Source organism: Solea senegalensis, linkage group LG1, assembly GCF_019176455.1.
Source record: "Solea senegalensis isolate Sse05_10M linkage group LG1, IFAPA_SoseM_1, whole genome shotgun sequence".
NCBI classification, from domain to species: Eukaryota; Metazoa; Chordata; class Actinopteri; order Pleuronectiformes; family Soleidae; genus Solea; species Solea senegalensis.
Genome location: NC_058021.1, coordinates 37,526,055 through 37,544,781, shown reverse-complemented (window position 1 = coordinate 37,544,781; position 18,727 = coordinate 37,526,055).

Sequence of the window (18,727 nt, the reverse complement as noted above, 5' to 3'; positions counted from 1 at the left end):
AGCATCCTACACATCTTAGTCTTTGGGAAGAAAAAGAGGTCTTCTATATCCACGATGATTCAAGCTGAAGTCCCAACACCTCCGCTCAGTTTAACATTATTTTTACACCGTTTGTTTTGGTTTCAGACATTATCAAACTGACACAGCTGAGCTGCCGCTGCGTATTTATTGTCAAACACATGAAATAAAACAACAGGAGCCATTAAATAATTCAATGCACATGAATGCGACTTTCAAGCCCCAAAGTACAATCTAAACCATTTAAAATGATGGAGTACGCTGCCTCTGTGGCTATTTGGTAAACAATTAAAAATTAGACAACAGCAATGACATAATACATTGCTGCTCAAATTAATTTCCTTTGTCTGCGGCATTTGTTTCATTCCTGACTAATGACTGCTGAAAGAAGACTTTATGAATATTCACAGGGTAATTGGAGGCGCAAATAGGAAAAATAAATACACTGAGAGACGATTAACTACTGTTGCACCATGATGTTACCAGTCTAAGATTCAGTGTTTTTCCTCTCTGCAGAAAACCAGGGACATAAAACCTCATCAAAGACAAGAGGACTCTTTGGACTGGCTGCCAACGCGCTGGCGTGTATGGTTTGCAGACTCCTTTGATCAGTTAGCCCAGTTGTTGGTTTTGGGCTTTGGCAAAGTGTGGCACTGATATAGTGGGTGTGTTGAGTTTAAATTAAGGATAAGTCAAACCTGATACTCCTGACACTGGCCAAAGTCACTGAATCAAGAGTCACAGGTAAAAAATAAATAAATGAATATATTCACTTTTTAAAATGTAAAGCTTTATATGCATATAAAATGGGTTTAATGATTTTTTTTTCCATCCATCCATCTTCTACCGCTTTATCCTCCACATGAGGGTCATGGGAGAGCTGTGTCAATCTCAGCTGACATAGGGCCAACGGACAGGTCACTTGTCCATCACAGGGACACACACATAGAGACAAACAACCATCCACTCTCACAGTCAATTTAGGTCCTTTTCACACCAAATAGTGGACTAGACTCGATTCAATGGGGGGTTGCGATATCCCGCTGGTCCGAGTTTGCTTTCACACTGCACTTAAGTGAAACAAAACATACCTTTGGACGTATTTAACATAATAACGTTTCTCCCTGGTATCGTTCTACACGCGTGTATGTTTTCATTGTGTTTACCCACAATGCCCTGCGTTGTAGTCCGCAGACCAGAGTTCGCTTCTTTGGTGCGGGTCAGATTTCGGACTCGATTCGATTTAGAAGGGCTGGTGTGAATGCACCCTTAGAGGGTCAAATCTGCATGTTTTTGGACTGTGGGAGGAAACCAGAGAGACCGGAGGGAACGGGCAAACTCCATGCAGAAAGGCCCTTTTTCCGACCCGGGTCACAAACCCGGGTCTTCTTGCTCCAAAGGCAAGAGTGCTAACCACTACACCCACCATGTGGCCCTCAACCCTGATCTATGTACTCTAAATATCATGTAAATGCTTCACTAAATACAGGCAGTTGGCTTTAAAGGGAGACAGGGGTGGGGGGTGGAGTGGCTCAGTGGTTAAGACCGGTACCCTGTGTGCGAAAGACATCATGGTCGCAACGGTCGCAAGTTCGACTCCACCCCTGGCGGATTGTACTCAATTCCATTATAAGTCGCTTTGGATAAAAGCGTCTGCTAAATGACATGTAACGAGACGTCCACCACCTTTCTCATGTGACCAGTAGGGCTGCTACAATGGTAGAGCATGTTGTCACTCAACCAGAGGGTTGTGGGTTAAATTCCCAGCTCAAAGTTGCTCCTGGTGGTTATGCCAGCAGCTTGTGCACTGAATGAAGGGGTGAGTGGCAAAAACTGTATTGTAAAATAGCATTGAGTGGTCATCAAAACTAGAAAACCGCTTTATAAATAGAGGGCATGACCGTTTACCATTCACGGGCTGTCACACCACACCTCCATTTCCTCATGTTGTGACAGATACGCGGTCATCAGACTGCCGTTATATCAGCGCTCCAGACTGTGACCATTCCCCAACTATAGGATCACAGTGCGATTTGTAAATATGACCTCTGTGTTTTCCTACGTCATCAATGTCAAACCACTCAGCTGTGAGACAGTTACCTCGATAGATGGACAGACGGATGAAAAAAAGTCAAACAAAGCAAAATACGACACCAAGACTACATTTGATACTGTACATTAAATATCTAACAACATAATGCTCAGCCTGGATCTCTGTATGAGACCTTAGCAGCTCCTTGAACGTGGATGTCGCTGTCATCCTCTGCCATGATTGGACAGGATTCGCTTCCCAGTGTGCGACGTGGCAGCTCACCACAGTCGTAACCTAAGCAAGGCTATTAATTCTGCCCTCTTTTTTCTCTCCCAATGTGTCATGTTTCCATATCGGATTGTTCCATGCTGTTGTTTTATTGTTGAAATAGTTTAAGAGAGAATTGGTGATGGAAAAGACACGCCGATCACCAACTGTTGCAAGCAATTATACAGACTTCTTATCCGGGGCAAATTGGCTCTAAAGCGACGCAGATGTCTGACGTTGACAGTTCATTTCTGCATTATGTGTTCAAAACGAGTCTTGTCTACAAAAGGGTTTTCACTTAATACCTTGAGATTCAATTGCGGTGAAATATCGGAACTATTCAGCAATTACTGTCGGAGTACAAGAACTCGACGTATTACAAAGAACACATACAGCCAGGTTTGCTTCAAAGAGATATTTCATTCCAGGCCCATGATGGTGAATGACTGGTGAGTAGGAAAACTAATACGATGATGTAATACCGAGTTGTGCGTTTCATGTGGTAATGTGGGGTGTCCCAACGACTCCAGGCAAACTGTTACTTCACTCCTCGTCCTTTCACCAGAAATGATTCCTATTAGAGAATGAACAAGACTAGCTGACATTCTCCATTATTCATCCCAATGCTTTTGAAGAGAAGCACTGATGCTGTGTTGAGGGCAAGGTCTTTTTTCTTTTTTTCTTTTGGCTACGAACATCAAACCACTAGCAGTTTACTACGTGGCAAACTGACTTCAAATGTGCTGAATTAAAAGCAACTTTCCTGGCAAACTCGCACAAAGAAATGTCTCAACAGTGTGACCTTCGCGACGGAGACAATTTCCAGCACATTCTTCCTTTTGAAAGTTTCTTGTATCATCTGCCGTCATCACACGGAAGCTCTCGTCTCCCGCTGCCCTCTCCTCCGCGCCGCTGCCGCTCATGGGGATGACATTCTCCTCATTTCCTCCTGAGCCTCCGTCACTCTTCTTTCACTCCTTCTTTCCTCTGAACCTCACACTCAAACACTCTCAGTCCTCAATGTCAAACCAGGTTTCTGCTTCTTTTTTTTTCCTGTCACAATCTGTGGTGAAAAAATAACGACACGGGATGTTTCTAAGGCGCACACGACTTGTTGTAATAGAACCTCTTGGTTTGTTGTCACTCAAACTGTTTGACTTTCACTTCAACACAGAATTCCAATCCTGCTGTGAGCCTCACAGCTCCTTATAAGTGCATAGACTAATTCAATGCCTTGATTAAACACAACAACATCCCCGAGGATTGCATTTTTGCTTCTTCTTCTTTTTTGTTAAGTGTCAAATCTGTGAATTGAAAACCTGTCAAAACCTGTATAGCTATGTCCCCGAAACCAACATGTACAAATACAACGTATTGTATACTGTAGTTGTGAATAAAGTAAAAATAAGCTGAAAATATTATGGTTGCTTCCTTTTACTTTGCCATCTGGTTAAATTCCATGCAACAAATATTATTTACAAGTATAAGCCGCTCGAGAGGTTTCACCTGAACTGTAATCTGCATTACTCGCCAAACGGAAACACAAAAACCAAATGTCTGATTTCTTTTTCTTCTGTCTGTCTGTTTGTCTGTCCATCTCTGCATCCATTCATCAATAACACATTCCTGCTTGTGTGTGTCGAGTCTCTAATTCTATGTAAAGACACTGAACATTCACAGAAATCCAAGACTGGTTCAGGGTCAGTTTATGGACACAAATCAAACATAAATCCTTAACCAAGTCCACAAGGAGCATAACATGTTATGTATACATGTATTAGGCTGTTTTTAACCACATGTATTATTGAGGTCACTGTATGTTTTACATGTGAAACTACATACTATAGCAGACACAGAGGAGAACAGCTGATAGTACTGTACCAATACTGTGTAGAACCACTGTTTTCATTCTGTCTTACTGCCACCATACGACAACAGCTTTAAAGGGACTTTTCCATGAATCTTTACCATGTGTTGAGATGTTGAAAAACCCGCCTCACAAACCAATTACATGTCAGCACGGGCAGAAAACGCACAAAACTAATTACACTGTGTCAGCAAAGGCATCAAAAAACACACTGAGGGACAATGGCAGAGCTCGCCTCCCGAGATCAGCCAAACCCCCACCGCTCACAAAACCATCCCAGCTGTTTTCTCTCTGACGGATGAGGCCAATCAATCACTCACTGACAAAACCAAACATATGCACAATAGAGCTGCAGCATCACCATCTTTAACTGCGCAGAACAGTTTTATCTTCTGGGCGAAGAGCGTGCAGCATGTTTAGCTGCCACTACATGAGAGGGCAGTAATGATTGCTTTTACAAAGGGGGGGAAAAAAAAATTAAGTATTATATTATACTGCAGCTGAAAACACTTAACCAACAGAAACAGGTGCAAGCCCATGAACGCAAACTCAAGGCTGAGACTGATGTGTTGGGAGTTACAGTTAATGTTTCCCTTTTTTCATGGAACAACCTTTTTTTTAGAGCGCTTATAAAAAGAAAGACAAAAGAAAAAACACATCAAAGTGTGACATTTCAGTGCACTGGAAGAAAAATATTACAGTGACATTATATTGAATAAAAATAAACTGCGTAAATTCTGGGTACTCACAGTGCCACTTCCTTGGTGATGACCCTTCTCCCTCTCATCTGGATCTAAATCCCATTGACTGGTCAACTGCAACACAATTCCCAGTGGTTGTTCGGGTGATATTCGTGTATCCCAGGAGCATCCATGCCATCAGAGGGCGCTCTCTCTCCTGCTGGACTTAAGAACAGGACGACGTGAGCGGGTTTTCCGGGCAAAAGCAGCATTGTTTTAGTATTTGCTGGTGATGATTTCTTATTGTTTTAATGAATGAAGGTGCCGCTATTGTGCAACATGAAATTTGAACAGAAAAATAAAAGACTTGCATTTGTATTATTTATTATTTATGATGAACCAACTTTTGTTTATTAACCTGTTAGTAAGGAATATGTTACGGAATTTGCAGCCCTAGTTTTGAGAGTGATTAAACACTGCAAGCTCCAACATAGATTCTCTCTCATAAAGGTTTTATTAGAAAGCTACACATTATCTTGTCCTGTAATGGTCTGCAGTGTAGTGAATGGCCCAGTTTTATGGGCCTTTCATGCTCTGACACTACATCAGTTACCTTGCACTCCTCTGTTGCCAAGACTCCCTTTTTTTTCTTTGCCTTTTTCATTTTTTTATCCCTCCCTCCATTCCACCACCCCTCTCACACACACACACACACACACACGTACCATTCCCTCTGTCAATGTGTGCTCCAGATGTGTGATATCCAGAGTAGTGGATTGGCTACAAATTATTCAGGATGTAATTAGCCAGAAGGGAAATTATATTAGAGGATCTTAACTTAGACCTCAGGGAAACTTTAAGCACTTCATCAAATAATAGACCAGGCATCCAAATAATATCCCTGACCCATTTCTCCTCTCCCATGGGCAAGAGCATCTTGGCTGCCGTTAAGAAATTAGAAAATGTTCATGTTTGATCGTGTGGCCAGACAGGTTCACTTAAATCAGCATGCAAATATGATATAATGAGATGATTAGCTACAGCCGCTAAGCTGGATGTAAAAATGACCATCGTGCGGTTTCTGCAGCCAGAGGAAGGTGGATCCACGATGAAGGGATGGATTGTGTGTAATAAGTCCTTCTAACTGCAGCGTAAGAACGAGGTGAACATGTGACAACGGTTGATGAGTCAGGACAACACGACCGGTCTCTGTGGCAAATGTTTCAGTGGATAGAAAGTTAGAAATAGAAGTGGAGCCAAGAATAAACATGAGCCACTTTATTAGGTACACAGGACACACCTACAGTGTATGTAATAAAGAGGCTATAGTGAGTGTAGATCCATATTTCCATATTAAAGCGGCGACCTATAGTGTACCACTTTGACAGCAGCACATTGTGCGTTGACATATGTGAGTCCCGCCCTTCACCACGCCTCCCACCACTGTTAGGAGGCGAAATCCATTCTGCGTTCATGCACCAGTCAGCTCCGCACTGCTCCAAGTGATTTCCCAGGCACCGGACCAATAACGCTAAATATATGGCTCGTGGAAATTGCAAATTCAGCGAATGTTTCGTCTCGGATCACCGGGATATCGTGTGATATTAGCCTCGCGGGAGCTGCAGAGCGGCGTTACATTCGGATATCGCAGCACCTTCCTGGGTCAGTGAATAGTATCAGTGAACAATGGCGTGATGCTTCGTTAGACATAAAGGAGAGCACAGGGACTGGTGAATTGGTTGACAGTAATTAAGTGAATAATGACAGGAGGGTGTAGGGGAATTGAAACGGGATACAGGATGCTGTTTTAGTTTGATTTAAAGTAAAGTTTATCCCAGAGTGGATCAGGGTGGGAGACACAGGAAGAGGGTGTGTAGTTAAAGAACGCTTACTATGGAAACACGAGCCACCTGTTCCAGGTCCACAGCATTCAAACATGGTGAAACCTCCATCAGTCCCGTCCCTCCCTTGACTTTTTCATGTTTCCTCCGTGCTGTCCCATGAAGGACGCCTCTGCTATCAGACTGTGGACATAAACTGGATCTAAACTGGATATGACTGTGTTTCTGTAGCAGTTGGTGTTGAAATGGTTCCTGGCAGGGAGGCAAATGTTCCTTTTTATATGTTGTTCTATCAGTGTGAATCGCAAGCTATTAAATATCTCCCTCTTACACACCGCACTTTATCACCAACTGCACTCAACACCTACTCAAAGGTAGCGCTGATATTTTTTCCGTTGGCCTTTTGAACGCGTCGACGGGAAAACATTTTCAACTCCCGTCAGTTGCATTTCTCAAACGTTGTGTTCTCTCCCTTTAAAAAATAATGAAATAAAAGACACATATTCCTCCTCCTCTCACTTCCCTTGTTTACCCAGAGACGATGGCTGCCTTTATTTCACTCATAAATCTCGTTGTCATCCCTTGACTGGTAGATTGAGCAGACAAAATGGGCTGCTACTCGGAGCCTAGAAGGAGTTTGTTCCACGACATTACACTGCTGTTTGCAAGAAGCCTCCACCGTGAAAAAGTGCCTCCGTTTTAGCAGGAACACGGGAGGCAGCAAATATAGAATCCGAGACCCTGCTCTGCATGGTTTTAGAACATGAGGGGAGTTTTTTCTTTGAATGTATCTAAGGTCACGTAGTAGCTTCTAAGTGCTGCGACTTTGTCTTTGTCTTGCTGTTTGGGTGTGCACTATGAAACTGGTGATGTGTCGAGAATCCTTTCACACTAATGTTGATACAACTTGGTTCCAAGTTGGAGCAAACAGACTTCTTACAGAGATTATTTAACCTCCTGTTCGAGGTATTTGCTCATTTACCTATGGTGTCTGATTTATTCAAACTAATTCTATAAGGGATGCCTACAAAACTTTATCTGTGCTGCCCAACTTTCCATCATCTCAAGAGCCTTGACAGCTTTCAGGATTGAGGTGCACCTCGGGACCGAAATGGGCTATTAAGTGCACGGCAGCTGGTTTTGTGATGGCGGTGAAACAAAGCGCCCAACGACGTTCGTCTCAGCCCCGTCCTGCATGGCCGCCTTGAAAGCCAATTCTTCAGAAATGCATCTTTGAAATATAGAGACATCTGGATGTATGGCATGTTCTCGTTCCGATCCCGCGATGATCCAAACAGATGGAGCATCGAGGAGAGAAAAATCTGAGCGAGAGAGACTTGTGGACGAGGGAAGACGCGTAAGAGATGTGAAGCAAAATGCAAAAAATGTGTTCTTCACTCCCGCACGGAATGATATGTCTGGGTAAGTTGTGTTGTGGCTGCAGGGATTAGTTTGTTTTGCCCCCGGGATGTATTCAAACACAAATCATAAGCTCACAGCTGGCCCCACATTCACCTGGTGATAGTCTCAAAATTTAGAGTTGGGGGTCCTGTGGTCGGAAGCTGCCTTTCTTTGTAAGTCACAGAGACCTTGAAGTTGTGCTGGTGAGGAAATGAACCATACTTTCCCTTCGTGAAAACAACTGACTGAGGCAAAAGCAACAATAGCTAAAAGAAAACCAAGACGTGTGTGTTGTGTCTGAGGCTATTACCTGCCAAATAACACTCGCACAAGGCTCCTGCCACGTTAGCAGCTCTGTGCTGCTTGGTGCTTCATGTCAAAACCTTCAACTGCAACCTAAAAGTGATGACCAGGAGATGTGGAAATGCACTTCAAAACCACACACACACAACCACGTTAGTCACTGGGTTCAGAGGTGATTTTAAAAGACTTAAAAATCCTGAAAACATTTCTAAAATCTCAATATTCAACACAGGATTCTGGCGTATTTAGCGACAGCACTCCCGAAAGCCGGCGATCGTGAGCCGAATCCGAACCCGTTCCGCCGTATTTCAGTTCAGTGACTGTGTCAGAGTCTGTGCTGAACAATTCGGTGAACACAACTTTTTAATGAAGTGATTCTAATTATTCAGTCCATTGAAAAGAACCACTTTGCCCGTCACCAGTTTTCTTGTCACGAGGCAAGGCATGTTTATTTATCTATCGCACCATTCAACAACAAGGCATTTCCAAGTGCTTTATAATAAAAAGGAAGAGAAATGCAGCAGCGGCGGCAGCATTAAAAAGTATAAAAGGCATAATAAAACTCAATAAAAAACTTTTAAAAAGAGAGTTAAACTAAAAGTTGCAGTTACGGCTGAGGTGCGGCAGCAGATGATCATTTTATTTTTATTCAAATGCAGTGAATGGGAGTTTGTTCCGGATATTTAGGGCATAAAAAACTGAAAGCAGCTTCCCCATGTTTAGTCCTGTGTGGTTCTGGGGTCACCAAGCAAATCTAGTGGTCTAGATGGTTCACAGTGGGCCAGTAGGTCAGATTTATTTTGGGCCTGAACCATTCAGTGCTTTATTGACTAAGAGCAATATTTTAAAATCAATTCTTTGGCAGAGGCCAGTGTAAGGATCTAATGAAGGAAAAATTACATGCCTGATACTAAACCAAGTAGAGTAGAGCCAAGTACTGCAAGAACTCACCCACTCACTCAACTTCTACTCCTTTTTTGACAACTTCGCCCTACCATCACACTTTTCTTGTGAGTTTAAACAGTCGCTGCAGTTCCCCTGTCCCAAACATTCCCCTGTCGACGACCACTAAACTGACTTCTTGTGAGGATACGGACGAAAGCGACAGCGTCACGTTTGCTGACAAACACAGACAGTGTATGAACAGCTCTGCACCGCATGCAACGTTGTCCTTGAACATAAACTTAAGTCATCGCAGTAAAACACCGCAAAGCACAAACACAAGAGACGCCGAGTGAAACAAGGCAAATCACCATGATGGATGTCACTTCATCAGAAATCTATTGCGAGTGGTGAGAGAACTAAGGTGAGTTTGATTCATTATACGCGAGTAGGTGTGAAGTAAGCGCTGTAAATCACAACGTGAGAGAGGAACGCATGCATAACAAATAGTGTGTGTGTGTGTGTGTGTGTGCGTGAGAGAGAGATAAAAGAAATGTTTGCAAAGTCTAAAAGAAAATGTTTCAAGTTAGTGTTAAGCTCTACTAAAATATCAAGTTGGATGTCTGAGGATCAAAAGCACAGACGATTTAAACACATAATAATAAATCATACATAATACACATACATACATAAATCCCTCCCTATCCTATCCTGATACTACCCCTGCCCAAATAAGGAAAAAAGTGATGATTAATTAAAATAATTATAATAGAAAAACAACACCATATCTGATATGATTTAGTTGTTTAGTTGTAATAATTTTGAGGTCATTGCGTAAAGCTAATACAGCACATCTTTTTGGAAAGTTACTTAAATATGCACCCGTTGTTATTTCCCAGCAAGCAAATTTATGGCTCTAATTGAAAAGCACATGCTATAAGTTTTGTCATAGAAATCTCACCAAAAGGCTTTAACTGAGACACAATGCAACAAATTTGCTTCCCTCTGGGCTGATCTTGATGCCACAAGCTCTTTTACATCCTTTTTGCGCACAGATTTTTGAAGAATGGGCTCGCCACTTGCACTGCAATCAACTTATCACTGTCCAAAAGTGAGCACCCTGCAGTGAGACACGTCTCACATAAAAAAACGTAATCACTGGAGGAGCCGTTCCGGGTTTCCGGCAGTTCTGCTTAAGGAGAAACACTTAAGAGCAGTGTACCAGAAAGAAAAGGAAACACTTAGGACAAATCTTGCTAAAAAGCCTGTTGTGGTGATGTTTGATGAGACTCCAGATGGGGATGGGGAAAGATGTGTACTGTATCTTCATTGCAGCCCTGGAACGTTTGTAATTTGCCTCTGCAATGTTTTCACACACAAAAAAAAAGAAATTTTGCAAGAGGGACGGTCTATTCACCAAATGAAAAGGTTTAAACTAGGTCTGTCAATCAATTATTATGAATTAATCTCAATTTTTTTGCAATTTTAATTTAATTTTAATAATTGCTAAAATATACCTGAAGCTTATAACAGATATTTATTCATATAAAATAATGGAATGAATGTAGAATCAACACAAAAAAAGTATATTTGAATTCAAAGACTGTTTTAATGGATTCCTTTAAACTTTAAACAATAGCATTTATTTATTTTTGTACCTGCTCTGGAGAGGTTCCAAAGTAGGAACTATGTGTGACGTCCAACACAAACATCAAGCCAAACAACAAGTAAACAAACAACATTACCTGCGTTAGTTAAATCATTTAAATGAATCACCACAATGAACGTGTTAAAGTTGACAGCACGGATGAGGGGCTGGAGGACGAGGCTTGTTACAGTTCATCCATCAATGTCCAAACCACACAGATCAACCTGATGATGGAGCACTACAAGGTATTTTAGTACTTTCCTCATGGTTCATGTCCACTTCTTTTAAATCATCATTTTTAAAATGAAGGCCTATGTTGGTGTTTCATGTTTAACTGATGTCATGCACAGTAACAAGCTCATGTGACTGCATAGCGTATATGAGCCATCGCTTAAAAGACAACAAATCCATTTGCAAAGTGCAAAATAAACAGTTTAAACAGTTTTCAAAAACAAAGGCAACGTTCCCTCGTATCACCTTACAGCAGCATGTCTCCTTTTAATTTGTCCTCGTGTCATCACATTATGGCTTATTGGTGACGGGGGGGCTGTCAGCGCCTCGTCATTTCATTACAGTGACGATGAAGGTCACTTTTTCAGTCATCGTGTTCAGCAGCAGACAGAAAAAAGGTTTCAACTCCTCTTGCTCTCTCTCTTTCTTTCCTCTGTTATATCTTTTATGAGCGACAGAAGCTGAAGAAATGGGTTAATGGAAAAGGCAAATTCCTCTTAACTATCAACATGCATGTAAAATGAAGAGAGGCAAAAAAAACATCTCTCAGCAGCAGCTCCACTCTCTCTCTCTCTCTCTGTTGGACATGGGCTCTGAGTACAGTGGGGGCCCCTCAGGTAACCAGAGCTGGCTCTTTGGACTGCAGGTCCAGGCTTTCAGTCAGAGACAGACAGACGTGTCCCTGAAGACGACCAACCGTGACCCACAGGCAGAGCTCCGACAGCCACCTCTTCTGATCCCACTTTCTCTGATGTATTTCCACTTCTTGTGGTTCATTTTCTGCGTTATCTTCACTCTCGACAGGAAGCGTATCATGTTTGCATGTGAAATAAACATACTAATGAGTTCTGTGTGACTATACCGCGCTTGTGTAAAGATTTTGATTGTATTTACAATCAAGAACAACTTATTGTTCAAAGGTTTAATCAACCACATCACTAACACCATAAGAAAATGTTCATAGAGTTCATAATCAGAGACTTGTTTTAGATAAATGTATGAAACTTATCAAGTCGTTGACGACTTCTATATCCTACATTTTGCTGAAATATAGATCCAAGGTAAACACATGTTCCTGTTTATAAATATGAGTGAGTATAGTTCAGCTGAGGACAGTTTTATTCTCTGGCCTGGGTCAAACTGTACCCAGGTTTATTCTGGGCAGGGGTTCATTTGGCTAAATGACTCGTCTTCAGCTGGGAAAACAGGCTCATTTCCTCTTTGTCAACTTCAGTGTTGGCAGTGACGCAAATCACGCTGTCATTTGCGACACAATACTGAGATACGCATTCATCAAACCAATTCTTAAATCTTAAATTTCCCTTAAAATTGTCCACCAACCACTGACTTTGAACTAGGGACTGAAGTGAAAGATACAAAATAAAGATATAAAATAAAACCCTGTGGTTGTTTTCCTCTTCCTCCTCTGACTCAGATTGTTTCCAGTATGTTTGTGACATTCCATTCATGCCCGGGTGAAGCGAGGGTGAAAAACAGAACACCACAGCAAAGGCCGACCCCTGGCAATGACAGTGGTGTTAATTGTCTTTTGTTTTTAGTGGGTTCCCACGTGTTCAGAAATCCTGGGTGTACCTGCAAACTCTACATCTTCATACATAGATATTTTCCTCTGGCATATGGTGTGTTCATATTAATAGCAGCGCGCTGAATGCTGCTGCACAATCATTGTCACTTTCACTTTATCACCTCGGTTATATGGGACTTAATCAAAGCTGGGTGGCTCAGGAGAATGCCTGCACACACAAGTGGAAACAAATGGAGTGAAAAGAAAATGATATTTCTGTGTTGTGTTTAGAGGGGCTGATTACAGCGACACACCCTTGACAATAAAACACATGAACCAAGACAGAAAAGTAATAACGATGTTCACACACACACACACACACACACACACACAGAGCCAGAAGCAGCGACTCCCTACAAGAGCGATGCTGCCATCTTTCATTCTGCCGCTCGCACGCACGATTAATGTGAAAGACTTTCTCTGGCCTACAGATGATGAGCTTTCAAACATCCTCCACCATCTTTACACTTTGCTGTCAGACACTTGTCATTTGATTTGCCACGCTGGCTGCTATGTGGATGGGTGACTCAGTAACTAAGGGCTTTACACATTATAGTTAAATGGGGTCATTTGGCAGCCTGTGCCTGCTCCCCCACCGCGTATCAGCAACAGAGATCAATAGGACTCATTCTGTTTCATTGACTTTCAATCACACTTCTCTGACTGCCCCTGTTCCCCACCTGCCGACAAACCACTGACTCATTACAGACCCCGGGTAAGAGTAACCAGGCCAGTGCAGCTAATGCATTATGGGCTGAATGCCTGTGGGCAAATGAGTGGACACTGGTGTTTATGCAGTAAATTTGCCTGCCTCGCTCGCCACTCGTAACTTTTCTTGTCAGACAATATTGACTCTCTGAGATCGTTTCAGCTGTCGTAGTCTCTGGTGAGGTCACACATACACTGTTGATGTTCCCGAACCCCCCCTGCACTCATTATTCAACACAATGGCTCAATGCAAAACAAATGCACGTTTGAGTTTCTCCTCTTCGGACATTATATAAAATAAAGGAATAAAGAGTTATGGAGTAAAGACTGAAAACAGTTGCTCTGCAGTCTTCTGTGGAGAGTTTTTCACAGACTATGGCTCGAGAATCATCGTCACCATAACTCCTCCTCCAACACAATGACATAAAAACCATCAGCATGCTTTTAGCCGTTTACCCATTCACTCATGAGTATCTGGGCCAGTGGCGGCCTGTCCATAGAGGGCGCAAGGGCGCCGTCCCACCAGTCTCACATGAAGAAGAAGAAGAAGCTAGGAATCGTCTAAAATAACTTATAAAAACATTATTCTACTTTATAAAAACATTATAAAACATATATATATATATATGTATATTATACTATGTGTATAATATACATATATTATACACATATATGTGACTACAGTGCGTAATCTGCATCCAAGTGTAGTTTAAAAACGTTGTTTTCTCACTTGTTTACAGCGAGTGTCGGTCAAGTGACGTATTTCCAGGTCCTTTGGGGCGCACAAATCTTTACCATAGACACATGCACATTTCTGACCTGATGGCTCACTATGACCCATCCAGACCACTAGATCTGCTCTGTGTCTCCAGAACCAGGACTAAACATGCTTCTTTAAGCTGCTTTCACTTTTTATGCCCCAAATATCTGGGACAAACTCCAAGAACAGAGCAGGTCTGCTAAATCTATTCATTCACTGCATTTGAATAAAGATAAAATGATCATCATTGGATACAAAATCACACAGCGGTTCTGCGTCTTTATTGACAATTCCTAAAAATGAGGAAACAAAGTACAGAAGATGAAAAAGAAGAAGAGATTCCAACGATGAGGCTGCAGGAACCACTGATAAAGAAAGAAGGAGAGAGCAGGCAGGACTGTGGCTAAACCAGCTGTGTGTTTGTGTACAGTGTGCTATTAACCTCCATCCAAAATGGTTAAAAATAAACATGTTTGTTTAACAAGTGGCTTGTGTTTGCCTTCATAATCTGTACAAACACTGACGAGCACCAATGTTCACCTACTTGGTCCCCACTAAAGTCTAAAATGTCATAAAATAAATGTGTTATACGTACTGTTGTATTTACATTTCATTACTGAAGCTGCACTAGAACCCTAACCCTAACCCTAACCCAGACAGAACAGAACAGTGAGACAGTGCGGAGACGGTGAGACAGCGATCGGATAAATGCGGCTAAATTGTCCAGGGAAGCTCAGTGTCTCTGGGAGCCAGTGGAGCAGTGGGTGGACGCGTGTCTCTGGGCTGATGCATAATGAGTGGAGGAACTGTCTGAAAAGCAGCACCGCTTTTTGATCGACAGCGTTGTAGAAGTATTCACGACACCGGAGCCCTTTCTACCTCAGTCTAGAAACATAAAGCAGCCCAATTCCCATTTGTACACATTATACACTGTAAACGTACACTGTAAAACACTATTATAGCATTTCTTGTTTCAGATTTACATCATTAGAGCAGACAGCAGAATTTATGTGTAAATAATTGGGCTTGAAATGAGCTTTCAAAGAAGCTGGTCTGTGTGTGTGTGTGTGTGTGTGTGTAGTTAGCTGTGTTTCCATGAACAGTACAGTACATGTTTTTTTGCATGTCCATTAATAATAATTAAGAATAACAATACCAGGGGTACCAGAGAGCTATTGTGTACCTCTTTAGGACCTTTTCTGACATAAACACTGTCCTGTCATTGACACTAAAACCTGTTCCTATTGAGGCAGAACCTCATTCCTGAGAAACTGGTTAAGTTGTTGATGAATTTTACATGATTTCAGTGACTTTGAAATTGTGTGTGAGTTTGAAATTCATCTCATTGTTTTGTAAGGGCCACAAAATGTTTAAAGTAATAGAATTAAATCATTTCAGAAAATAAAAACTGCAGTTTTATCAGACTGAATTTTAAAATGGGCAGCAGCAGCAGCAGCAGCAGCAGCAGCAGCAGCAGCAGCAGCCATAACGTGTTTTCCCCATAACTGCCGGATGTGATACATTCAGCACCACAGTGTGCGCCCCAACAGTCATTAAAAGGAAATGTTTTGGAAACACAGTTAGTAAAACCAAACAGCAAAGCACTGCAGAAAACAAGCGTGGCATGAAAAGTGGCCGAACACGTAATAAAGATTTTGTTATGCCTTCCAGACATTTGATAATCTGCTGTGACTAACTGTCCAACAAAAGCACGGGAGTTCTGAGTCCAGTTGCCCATACGCCTACTCCACAACCCACTAACCGACTACTATCAGTCAACTGCAAGTGGGAACATGGTGCAAACATGCTCTGGAAGCAACAACACACATCCCATCTGTTCTATTAGTTCAGGGAAGAAGGAAAAAAAAAAAAGGGTCTGAGGATCCATCTGAGCAGCCAGAAAAAAGAAAAACAGATTCATCTCCTTTGGAAAATAGTGTCAGGCATTGCATGTGTGGCTGCCTGCTGCCAAGCACACAAACACAGATGAGCTTTTACTGTCTCTCTGGCTTCAAGTGAGAGGTCAACTGGGACCATTTCCCCTCCACTCTCTCTCTCTCTCTCTCTCGATCTCTCCAAGTTGAATGCATTTCGACTCGGGTTTAATCTACTACTAAGTCGGGCTGTGATTTTTCCACAACAACCAAGTTTGAACAAGTCTCAATCAATGTCATTGATTCTAATTTATTCAGAGCAGCGTTCACAGCCTGATCCACAGCAGCCTCACCTGTATCGACCACTTCTCTTCATAGAGCATTGAATCTATATTGCTCAACACCTGACGCCTTTATTGGTTTTGGTGTCATGACTTTGATTATTATTTTGATTATTTTTAGCATTTACAGGTTTGTTATTAACTTCATTAACCAGATCAGTTCTAACCTGAGGAGATCTCTGAATCTGCTTAAAAATCAATACAAATGTAATTTAATTTTCTACATTTATTTTGTGTGTGAAGCAGTCGAGTCCTGGCTCTCACTTTGCACACATGTGAAACTGATTTATCACTAAATGTTGTTTTCTGAGATTTTTTCAGTACATTTATCAGGTTTTCAACATTTCTTCCCTCGTCTTATATTGGAAAACTCATTATTAACCTATTATTATTATTATTATTATTATTATTATTATTATTATTAATAACCAAAACCATTGATTGATCTCTGATATTGATAGATTCCTATAAGCAATATGGCATCCTATTGGTGGATATCATTTTATGATGATCAGTGACGGCTGCGAATAGAAAGACAGTTTACTTTCTCTTTTTACTTATGGACATTATTTTGACTTGTTTTCCATTTCCCTACCAGTCAAAGAGAATGCAACACTTGGTGTTCACTGTTATTTTCACTTTCATCAGCCAACACCGGTGTAGCGGCTAATGTTGTTGCCACACAGTAAGGTGGTCCAGGTTTGCTAATCCCAGTGTGCGTTGGATTTCTCTGGGTTTTCCCGTTTATTCCCGCAGTCTAAAAACACACAGAGATTAATTGGACTCTCTAATTGGACCGCAGGTGTGACTATGAGTGGTTGTTCGTCTGTCCAGGGCCTTCGAGCCCTACGTCGGCTGGGATCGGCTCCAGCTCCCAGCGACCCTAATGTGGCAGACAATGACTGAATGAATGCGGCTGCAGGTGTAACTATGTATAAAGTCAGTTCATGTAAAGAAGTCCTTTGTTGCTTTGCTCTGTGGAAGTAACACAAAGAGCAGGACAGAGGTTTCATCCTTGACATGTTTCTCTGTGTAGTACACCCACTTTTGTCTGTAAGATGTTTGCATGAACCCAAAGGCTTTTAATAAAAAAAACAACAACTACATGCATTCAGCTCCATCAAAGACACGGTGCAAACTAGGGAGTTTGAATGAAAGGGTTGAATCAATATCCGTAACTCCTGAAATGATTGCTCCCAATAACGATAAAAGCTGTAAAGCCAGAAATTTGACCATAAACCATGTTTTTATTGCCCCACGACAGCGGGATTGGACGCTTCTTCATGGTAGGCTGTGAAACGACACCACCATCTCCACCGTCACAGCCGTTCAATGAGTCTGCGAACCTAATCTCTTAAATGTTCATATCAGAATTATAAATCAGCCAAAGGCAACAGACACTGCGGATCCAATTAGAAGACCACAAATGATCTTTGCTATTCGGAAACAAGTCAGTAATGTTTTCAGAGAGAGAAAGCGGAGGAACCAAGCCCAGCTGAGAGGGAAGAGGCTGAACAGACAACGGCAACATGAGGTCGAGACAGTCATTGTGCGCTTTGTGTCTTTCGACACACAAGCTCGAGCATGTTTGGCTCATGAAGTTGATGGAGATTGAGCCATTAAAAGGTGTTATCATCTCAGGGGGACAATTGATGCACATACAAAAAAAAAACCCCAAAAAAACAACAATCCACATCTCAACTTGTCTCTTTGCCATTTATCATTGTTAGGGCGACAGCTGCAGCACACCCCGTGTGTGTGTGTGTGTGTGTGTGTGCATTTCTTAGAATCCCTCCCTGTCTTGCACACTGTATTTCACAAAGGAAGGCAATTTACGATGATGTGAGCGAGATAAAGCTCGGGGAAAGGAAGGCAAACACAAAACACTGTTGGAAGGAAGCAAATTTTATCTTGGCTGAGTGTGGGTGGCCTGAGGGTCAGTGGAGTTTTTTTTTTTTATTCCAGATGCTGATGGAAAACGGTCTGTGGTCTGTATAGTTCTGTGAACCCAGGAGGAGGAAGGAGGGACACTGGGCTGGACTCTCTCTGTGCATGCGTATGTTATTTTATATTTAAGAATCTCCCGACATCAATCCAAACAACTTCCCTGCGCACTTGTTTACGCACACATGATTCCCCGTGTGTGTGTGCATTCATGCTGTGTCCAGAGCCCAGAGGGTCTGCCCAGGCCACAGCGGTGAGCAATGAGCGCTGAGTCAGTGCATTAGTGTCATGGCAAATGTATCCTCTGGCCCGTCCCCTGGCACTCACTGTAAGCCCATGGAGATG